Source organism: Ovis aries, chromosome 2 (genome assembly GCF_016772045.2).
Source record: "Ovis aries strain OAR_USU_Benz2616 breed Rambouillet chromosome 2, ARS-UI_Ramb_v3.0, whole genome shotgun sequence".
Classification (NCBI taxonomy): Eukaryota; Metazoa; Chordata; class Mammalia; order Artiodactyla; family Bovidae; genus Ovis; species Ovis aries.
The window spans coordinates 186,389,677-186,398,361 of NC_056055.1; positions in this window are offsets into that span (position 1 = coordinate 186,389,677).

Consider the following 8,685-nt stretch of genomic DNA (forward strand, 5'->3'; position numbering starts at 1 on the left):
GGAAATAGGTTGCCATATCATATAAAGCATATTATTAAAGAATCACTATGTTCATTCATTCACAAGACATCTATGGAGTACCAATGACATGCCTACAATGTGTTGCCCTGGACCCAAGGGACAGAGTGGGTGTAGAAAAGAAGCAGTCTTACAGGATGGGGAAGGGATGAGAGCAGACAGAAAGCACAAAGCGCCATGTGCCCACACGAGACTCCCAGATTGCTTTCAGAGGGTGGGGAGATGGGGGTGCGTGTGAGGGTCGAGGAGGTGAGCACTGCTTGAACAAGCAATGGCTCAGCAACACACCGCTTCCTTTTTTGGGCCATGCCTCGAAGCCTGTGGGATCCTAGTTCCCCAACCAGGGACCAACCTGGGGCCCTCAGCAGTGAAAGTGCAGAGTCCCAGTCACCGGACTGCCAGGGAATTCCTCAGGGTGGGAAGGAAGGGTTTCCAAGGAGGAGATGGAGATACAGGGGAGATCCCAGAGCGGAGAAGGAGCCAAGTGTAGCTGAGAATGAAGGGGCAGCGGCAGGCAAAACCCTCTGGCCTGGGGGCATAGAGGGGACTGGCCCAAAGAGCACAGGACTCCAGCCATAAGCTCCCAGCTGACACATTTTGACTTCATTCCACAGAAGATGGGGATCCCTGTGCTGCTTCTTGAGCAGGAACAGACCTGATCAGAGCTTAATGCTTTTTGTTAGGACCAAGGTCTTTTCACAAGTAGCAGAAACTAGACCACAGTGGCTCAGCCAAATAGGGTTTTTCTTATGTGATTTGTTTTGTTTTGTTTTTTTCACAGACCATGGCATCTGGAAGTAGACAATCCAAATCTAGCCTGTAGGCCCTACTGTGTTATGAATGAGGTGGGTGCCTTCTACCTTTCTGGCCTACCATTCCTGGAGTGTGACCTTCTTCCTAAGGTTGCCTCGTGGATACAAAATGGCTGCTGCCTCTCCAGGCTCATGTCCACAGATTAGGCAGACGGGCAGGAGGAGGAGGAGTGTGGGGAGGAAGAAGGAGGAGGAGGAAGTAAAAGAGGGGAAAGAGGGAATGGGGAAGGAGAGGGGAAAGGGAAGGTAGATCCCATTTGTAAGAAAATCCCTAATAGGAAAACCTATAGAGATAGAAAGTACATTAGTAGTTGTCAGGGGCTGGGAAGAAGAGGGAACAAAAGCTGGGAAGAAGACAGGGAGATGCTGGCTAAAGGTATAGGGTTTCTAACATTTCCAAGGTGACAAAATGTTCTAAATTGACTGTAGTGGTGGTTGGAGGCTCTGTGAATGTACTAAGAATCATTGCATTACATTGTACACTTGAAATAGATGAACTGTATTAATCTCAGTAAAGCCCCTTCTTACTGCCTTTCCCTTAAAGGATGTAAGTGGAAAACAGGCTCAGATCCTTCCTGAGAGCCCACAAGAGGCCCCATGGGAGTAGGGGTAGGATGGAGAGAGTCAGGTGGGTCTTGGCAGCCTTAGACCCTAGAGGGAGTTCAGGTCCAGGCCTGAGCTGCACCCTCAGGGCTCAGGGAGGAGCTGCATGGCGATGCTGGGCACCTGCTAGAGCCCTGCTGCACCTGCCTCGCTCGTGTTCCCGGTCACCCAGGGCAGCCCTCATTCATTAGTGCCCATTCAGTGAGTCATTCACTTAGCCAGCATCCCTTGGCATCCACTTAGTACTTCCAAACTTCCCATTCCCCCTCCTCATAGATGCCATTCTTGTCCAACTTCTTACAGACAAGACCCCTGCCCTCTCAGAAATGAACAGACTGGCTGAAAGAGAAACACAATTCTACTGTTTCATACTGTACCATCCATTACACTCTATTTATCACAAACTTCGTAAACAGGGGACCATACCACCAAGTATAAACTCCTTATGCTTATGGTCCTTATAGAACGATAGAATTCAGATGAATTTTCCAATGTAATAAAAATCAATTACTAAAACCAAGAACAATGTAAATGTCTTTCTGCATCCAGATTCTGGCTTGCAGAGTGGGGGCCCTGTGAAGCCAGCCCTTCCCCCACAGTTTTGATCCTAAGTCCTGATCTGTGATGTCACAGGGGTCAGAAGGGTCAGTCAGAGGACTCAGAGGGATGGTTTGCCCTGACCTGGATGGGGCAGAGTGTGGAAGTCTTTGGGCTGGTGGTGGAGGCACCCGAGCAGGAGTCAGGGCTGGGTTCAGGGGATGGAGCTGGAGAGATGGGCGGGAAGGTCTGGCAGTGGGGTGGTGGGGGAGAGGAGGCAGACTGATCCCTGGAGAGCCTGAAAGGCCAATTGCCAAGGCTTGGGCATTGTCCTGTGGGCATGCGGAGTCCTTGAGGGCTATTATAACCTCGTTTCTGTTTAGCAGGACAGTGCTGGCCGCAATGCAGAGGCAGAAGGGAAGACAGACGATATAGGAGGTTAGCACCACAGTGGGACATCCAGGTGGGTGGTCTAGGATGCCAGGCTGAGCCCCGGAGAGAGGCCTGGGCTGGACAACTATCTGGGCATCAGCAGTGGTGGCCAGGAGCAGCCCCTGACTGACTTGGGCACAGGGACAAAGAAGGGAGGCCTCAGAATCAGTGCCAAGGGCCTCCTGATGAAGCCTCTGGTGGAGGAGAGAAAACGTGGTGGGTCTCAGAGGAGGGCACTCAGGGCTGGGCTGGACCACCTCCCCAACCCTGGGGCCTAGCTGAGGCTAGTAGGCTCCCAGCTCCCCGGCCCTGACACTCACTTTGGCAGCCTTTGCTTCTCAGGCAGGGCCTAGGGACGAGGGCAGTCCCCAGCCTTGGGGATGGACTCAGGCCCGGAGGAAACAGATGCCCACCTTCCGAGGTCTGTTTTCCATTCCAGTGCCACCATAAATCGCCTGGAACAGCCCCCACCCTCCCCCGGCTGCTACTTTGCAGTCGGGGTGTATCAGTCATGATAAGACATTACTTAAAGCACCGGTGACAGGGCCTAATCAGTCTTGTGAAATATAGACTTCTCCCCACACTGCGGGCAGGGCCGACATTAATACACATTTATGCAAAGCAAGAGCTGTAGCTGTCGGGGGCTAATCTTTACAAGTATGATAAATGATGTTTATTTTCCATGATGGAACGAAACACCCCAGCCGACAGTAATTGTAATAAAAAGGACAGATCAACTTCTATGAAGTGATTGAATTACCCTTCGATTGCATTAATGTCCACACTCTGTTGTGTCACCGGCATCCTCGAGGTTCTAAGGACAGTGAGCAGGACAACTTCCCCTTCAAGTCCAGGCCTGCCCTTCTCCCGGGCTGCTGGGGCCCAGGGGGTGCCTACTGGGAGAGATGGGTCCAGCTTCTCCAGCCCAGACCTTCATCTTCCCTGTGCGTGAGGCCTCTGAACTGGAGGTACACAGAGCCCATTATCCAGGTGGACAGCCTGGAAGGGCCGGGAAGTGGGGTGGCTTGGGGGCAGGAGGGGGGGACCCCGCATGGCCAGCCTTTGGGACCAGAAGACAAGATGCTATGTCTAATTCTCCCCGTGGCTCCGAAGGATGGTGTTATTTTTCTGTCTTGGCAGGCATGGGAGGGGGAGCTCAGAAAGGTGAAGTGGGCTGGCCAAGGTCACAGAGTTAGTGTGTGTCAAAAATGGGGTTCACACTCAAGAGTGTTTAACAGACTGCTCTTGAGGTACCTGAGGGGACCCCGGCCCCCGGGCTTCCTCTGTGTGGGACCAGGCACCTTTCCAGCTTCACAGAGGACTGACCCCGTTCCTGGTAGAGTCTGGACACCAGGAGGCCCAGATCAGAGATGCTGCATGCCTGCTTCCAGAACCGCACCCGAGGCTATGTGCCGGCAAGGAAGCGCATGGGGTGACTGTCTCTTAGACCACAGTCTTTCCACCTATAAAATGGAGTGGCACCTTCTCACTTAGTTGGTCACCAGTTCAGTGCTAAACGGGCCCACAAGGGTCTCCATGGTTGTTGCTTACAGTCAGACACGTCTTGAGAGATCCAGTGCCCTTGAGGGCTGCTGGGGCCCCAAGGAAAAGGGAAGAGCATCTCTGACCTATTCTCCCCACAGAAGCCAAAGGCTCCTAGATAAAGTGTATCTTGTAATAAAGTGTGTGACCCCAGTCACTCATTTGCCTAAAGCTCTCCAGTGACCTCCACTGAATTCAGAGTAAAATGCCAGCTCCTTAACCCACCATTTGTCCCCGTGTACATGGCACTTTGCTCAAGCCATCAAAATGGCAATTTCATAGCAGTCCATCAAACAACAGTTTCTCAGACTTGTTGCCAAGGGGGAGGGAGATGGGGCTAGGGATGGACTGGGAGTTTGGGATTAGCCAGTGCAAACTAGTATACAGAGAATGGATGGACAAGGCCCTGCTACAGAGCACAGGGGACTATATTCAGCATCCTGTGATAAACCATAATGGAGAAGAATATGAAAAAGAATGTATATCTATGTATAAGTGAATCACTTTGTGGTACAGCAGAAATTAACACAACACTGTAAATCAACTATACTTCAATAAAATACAATTTTTAAAATAGAGCAGTTTCCCTTGATGGCACCTGGCTCCCAGTGTTCTTTACCTTCGTCTCACCACAGCCTCTCACAGGCAGGAGGCCTGAGGCTTAGGGAGGGGAGCGTACTTGCTGGTTAGTTAGTGAGGCTTCACACCCGCTGTAGCAGCACTGAAGCCCGCTGGACCCCTGCCTCTGCTGCCTTGCCTGGGGCCCTCCTCTGCCTAATCAACTTTGCAGGAAAAAGACAGAGCATCCACTCTGAACCAACAAATGGTCTGTCCAAAGAGAATATTTTCAAAATGATGCATTTTTACTACATTTAAGCTCAAATCCTAACCCACCCGAAGTGCTTCTGAGCACTGCCCTGCAGGAATGCCAGAGGGCATGCCGATGGAGCTTTTGTGTGGTTAGCAGCGCCCTAGGTGTGGGCTCTGCAGGTGTCTACAGTGGGTGGCTGGAGGTGGTGGGTGGGGGGCCGTGTAGCTTGCTGGAAGATGTGATGGGCCCCCTTCCAGGGACTCGGTCCCCAGCATAACTGGGTGGTGGTTCTCCAATTTGATGTGCATGCAAGTCCCTGAAGGGTTTGTTAAAACAGATTGATGTAGTCATATAAATAACCTCAGATATGCAGATGACACCACCCTTATGGCAGAAAGTGAAGAGGAACTAAAAAGCCTCTTGATGAAAGTAAGAGGAGAGTGAAAAAGTTGGCTTAAAGCTCAACATTCAGAAAACGAAGATCATAGCATCCGGTCCCATCACTCCATGGGAAATAGATGGGGAAACAGTGGAAACAGGGTCAGACTTTATTTTGGGGGGCTCCAAAATCACTGCAGATGGTGGTTGCAGCCATGAAATTAAAAGACGCTTACTCCTTGGAAGAAAAGTTATGACCAACCTAGATAGCATATTCAAAAGCAGAGACATTACTTTGCCGACTCAGGTCCGTCAAGGCTCTGGTTTTTCCTGTGGTCATGTATGGATGTGAGAGTTGGACTGTGAAGAAGGCTGAGCACTGAAGAATTGATGCTTTTGAACTGTGGTGTTGGAGAAGACTCTTGAGAGTCCCTTGGACTGCAAGGAGATCCAACCAGTCCATTCTGAAGGAGATCAACCCTGGGATTGCTTTGGAAGGAATGATGCTAAAGCTGAAACTCCAGTACTTTGGCCACCTCATGCGAAGAGTTGACTTATTGGAGAAGACTTTAATGTTGGGAGGGATTGGGGGCAGGAGGAGAAGGGGACGACCGAGGATGAGATGGCTGGATGGCATCACTGACTCGATGGAAATGAGTCTGAGTGAACTCCGGGAGTTGGTGATGGACAGGGAGGCCTGGCGTGCTGCGATTCATGGGGTCGCAAAGAGTCGGACACGACTGAGCAACTGAAATGAACTGAACTGAACTGAACCACACAAAGGCATATTATTCACCCTTACAAAGGAATGTAGTACTGATACAACGTGGATGAATCCCAAAAATGTAATGCTAAGTGAAGACCAAACACGAAAGGCCACACATCTTGTGATTCCATTTCTATGAAATATCCAGAATAGATAAATCCATAGAGACAGAAAATAGATTGATAGGGGGTTTCCAGGGGCTGAATGGGGGGTGATTGCTTCATAGGCATTGCTTTCCTTGAGGGGTGATGAAACTGTTTTGGACCTAGAGAAGGGTGCTGGTTGCAAAAGCATTGGGAGGTCACTAAATGTCACTGAATTGCACACTTTCAAACGTCATTTTGGGGGCTTCCCTGGTGGCTCAGTGGTAAAGAATCTGCCTGCCAATGCAGGAGACACGGGTTCGATCCCTGGTCTGGGGAGGTCCCACGTGCCTCGGAGCGACTAAGCCTGTGTGCCTCAGCTGTAGAGCCTGTGCTCTAACGCCTGTGGGCCCCAGCTAAGGAGCCTGCTCGCCCTGGAGCCTGTGCTCTGCAACGGGAAGGAAGTTCCTGCAGTGAGAAGCCAGCACACCGCAGCTGGAGAGCAGCCCCCACTAGAGAAAAGCTCACGCAGCCAAAAAGACCCAGCACAGCCAAAATTAAATGATTAAATAAATAGAAAAGCCCCTTCACTTTATGATATGTGACTTTCACATCAGTACATACGCATACATATAGACTGCTGGGTCCCAGCTGCATAGTTCTGCAGATTCAGGAGTTCTGGGTGGGGCCCAGGGTTACCATTTGTAACCAGCTCCCAGGGGCTGCTGATTCCCAGACCACACTTGGAGATTCCATACAGGGTAACCCAGAACCTCTAGGAGGCCCTGTCCTGGCTTAGATCAGCCTCCACTGGAGCCCACGGCTAGCCAGGGGAGCCCAGTGACACCAGATTCATGGGGGTTACTGACCCCCTCCCATTAAGAATTTGGGGCTAGTTCTCATTTAATGTTTGTGCTCAGGTTGTTCCTCATTTTGATTATCCCTCATATTTTAGCTTAAAAAGGCTCATCTTTTTTAAGTGTTTCAAGACCAGGATGGCTTGTTTTTAGAGCTGGTTTGGGATATGTCTCTCTCCATCCTGGCATCGGTGGAAGGCGTGGATGGTACTCAAGAGAAAGGAGATGGTGCTCACTCAAGAGAAAGGAGAAAGGCGGGCAAGTCCAGCCAGGCGGCAGAGCCCTGGACCCTGGACCCGCTCTCTAAGCAGCCAGAAAAGAAGATGGCGATGTCTTCCAAATTCTCTCACCCTCCTTCAGCCTCCTCCAGCCCCCAGCTTCAACCCTGGTGACTCTCTGGGCACCGCCACTGGAGGACACTGGGTCAGACTCTTCCTCAAGCCTGCGCCATCCAGGCTTCCCCATCGGCCGCTCTGTAGAAGTCAGAGTCAGGGGCATCCCTGACTTGGCCTGTTCTTGAACCTCCCTGGCCCCCACCCCCTATCCCCTGCTGCCAAGCTGCTTTACCAGCCGACCTCACCTCTCAGCAGGACGGAAGTAAAGAGTGTCCTCTGTGCCTGCTCTTGGTCCTTCCTGTGGTCCTCTACCCTGCAGCCAGCAAACCTAACGTGCTTTCCTCGTAACTATGGTAACCATGGCCACCCCTGCTGCCTCCTTGGGCTCCGCTCTCACCACGCTTTCCTTCACTCAGACCTGTTCCACGTTATTAGTTTCCATCTTTCCCGAGGCCTTGACCCAAACAGCTGCTTCTTCCCGGAACCTCACCTTCTGCTCCCACTGTCCACCCCTCCTCCCTGACCCACGGGGGTTACACCACACAGCCTAAGCCTGCCCTCCTTCAAAAGTCACTTCAAGGACAACTTCCCAGGCCCAGACAAGGGAAGGCCCCTATTGAAATCTTTTCTATGACCCGCTGCTTTCTTTTATTATGCCTGTGCTGGTTTGTGATTATACTTTGATTTGCATGTTTGTTTGTTTTTTCTTAAGGTCTATCTCTCGCCACCATGAAGGACTCACCAAGGGTCAGGCAGTGAGCAGTTTGCTTGGGGCAAGATGTTCCAAAAATACCTGCTGAGCCACTGAACCAAGGAAATGTTCTTGTCTTCTGGAGATGGGTGGTGGTGTGGATGAGCAGTGCCTTGCCACAGAATAATACTGAGTGCTTTAAATGCTTATAGTTGCCCAGTTCTTGCTGCATTTGCGTGTATGCACGTGGGTGTGCCCATCCGCGTGGGCTTCCCCAGGCCCTCGGAATGCGATGAGACAAAAAGAGCAAACATCCGAGGCATCCACTACTGCATGTGGGGCCCCGTGGAGGAAAGCACGGGCGGGATCCTGGTGTTCCATAGAGCAGGAGGGGCACTCTGCTTACCTGGGGCTAGCCTGGCCCCTGGCCCCTAGGACCCCCCTTCCTGCCAGAATTTGGAAGACATCACCATCTTGCTTTCTGGCTGCTCAGAGAACAGATCCTCACCAGATTCTTTGCCACCACTCTGCTCTTGGGTGGGGAAAGGGACAATCAAATCCTTCCCCTTTTCAACTGAGGCATCCTGAGGGAAGGGGAGCCCTCATCCATGTCCCCCTGGGCCCCTGTTCTCAGACAAGCCTGCAGATCACTGTCAAAGACCTGTAGACACAGATATTCTACAGAAAACCCAGCTGCTCTGACCCCATTCAGGCCTGGAAGACTGGTCCACCACAGTGACCCTGGGGCTGTGGACACCGTCTCGATGGTGCTAAGCCCTCAGCCATGTCTCTGTTGCAGGTAGAGGAAAATGCGGCTGAT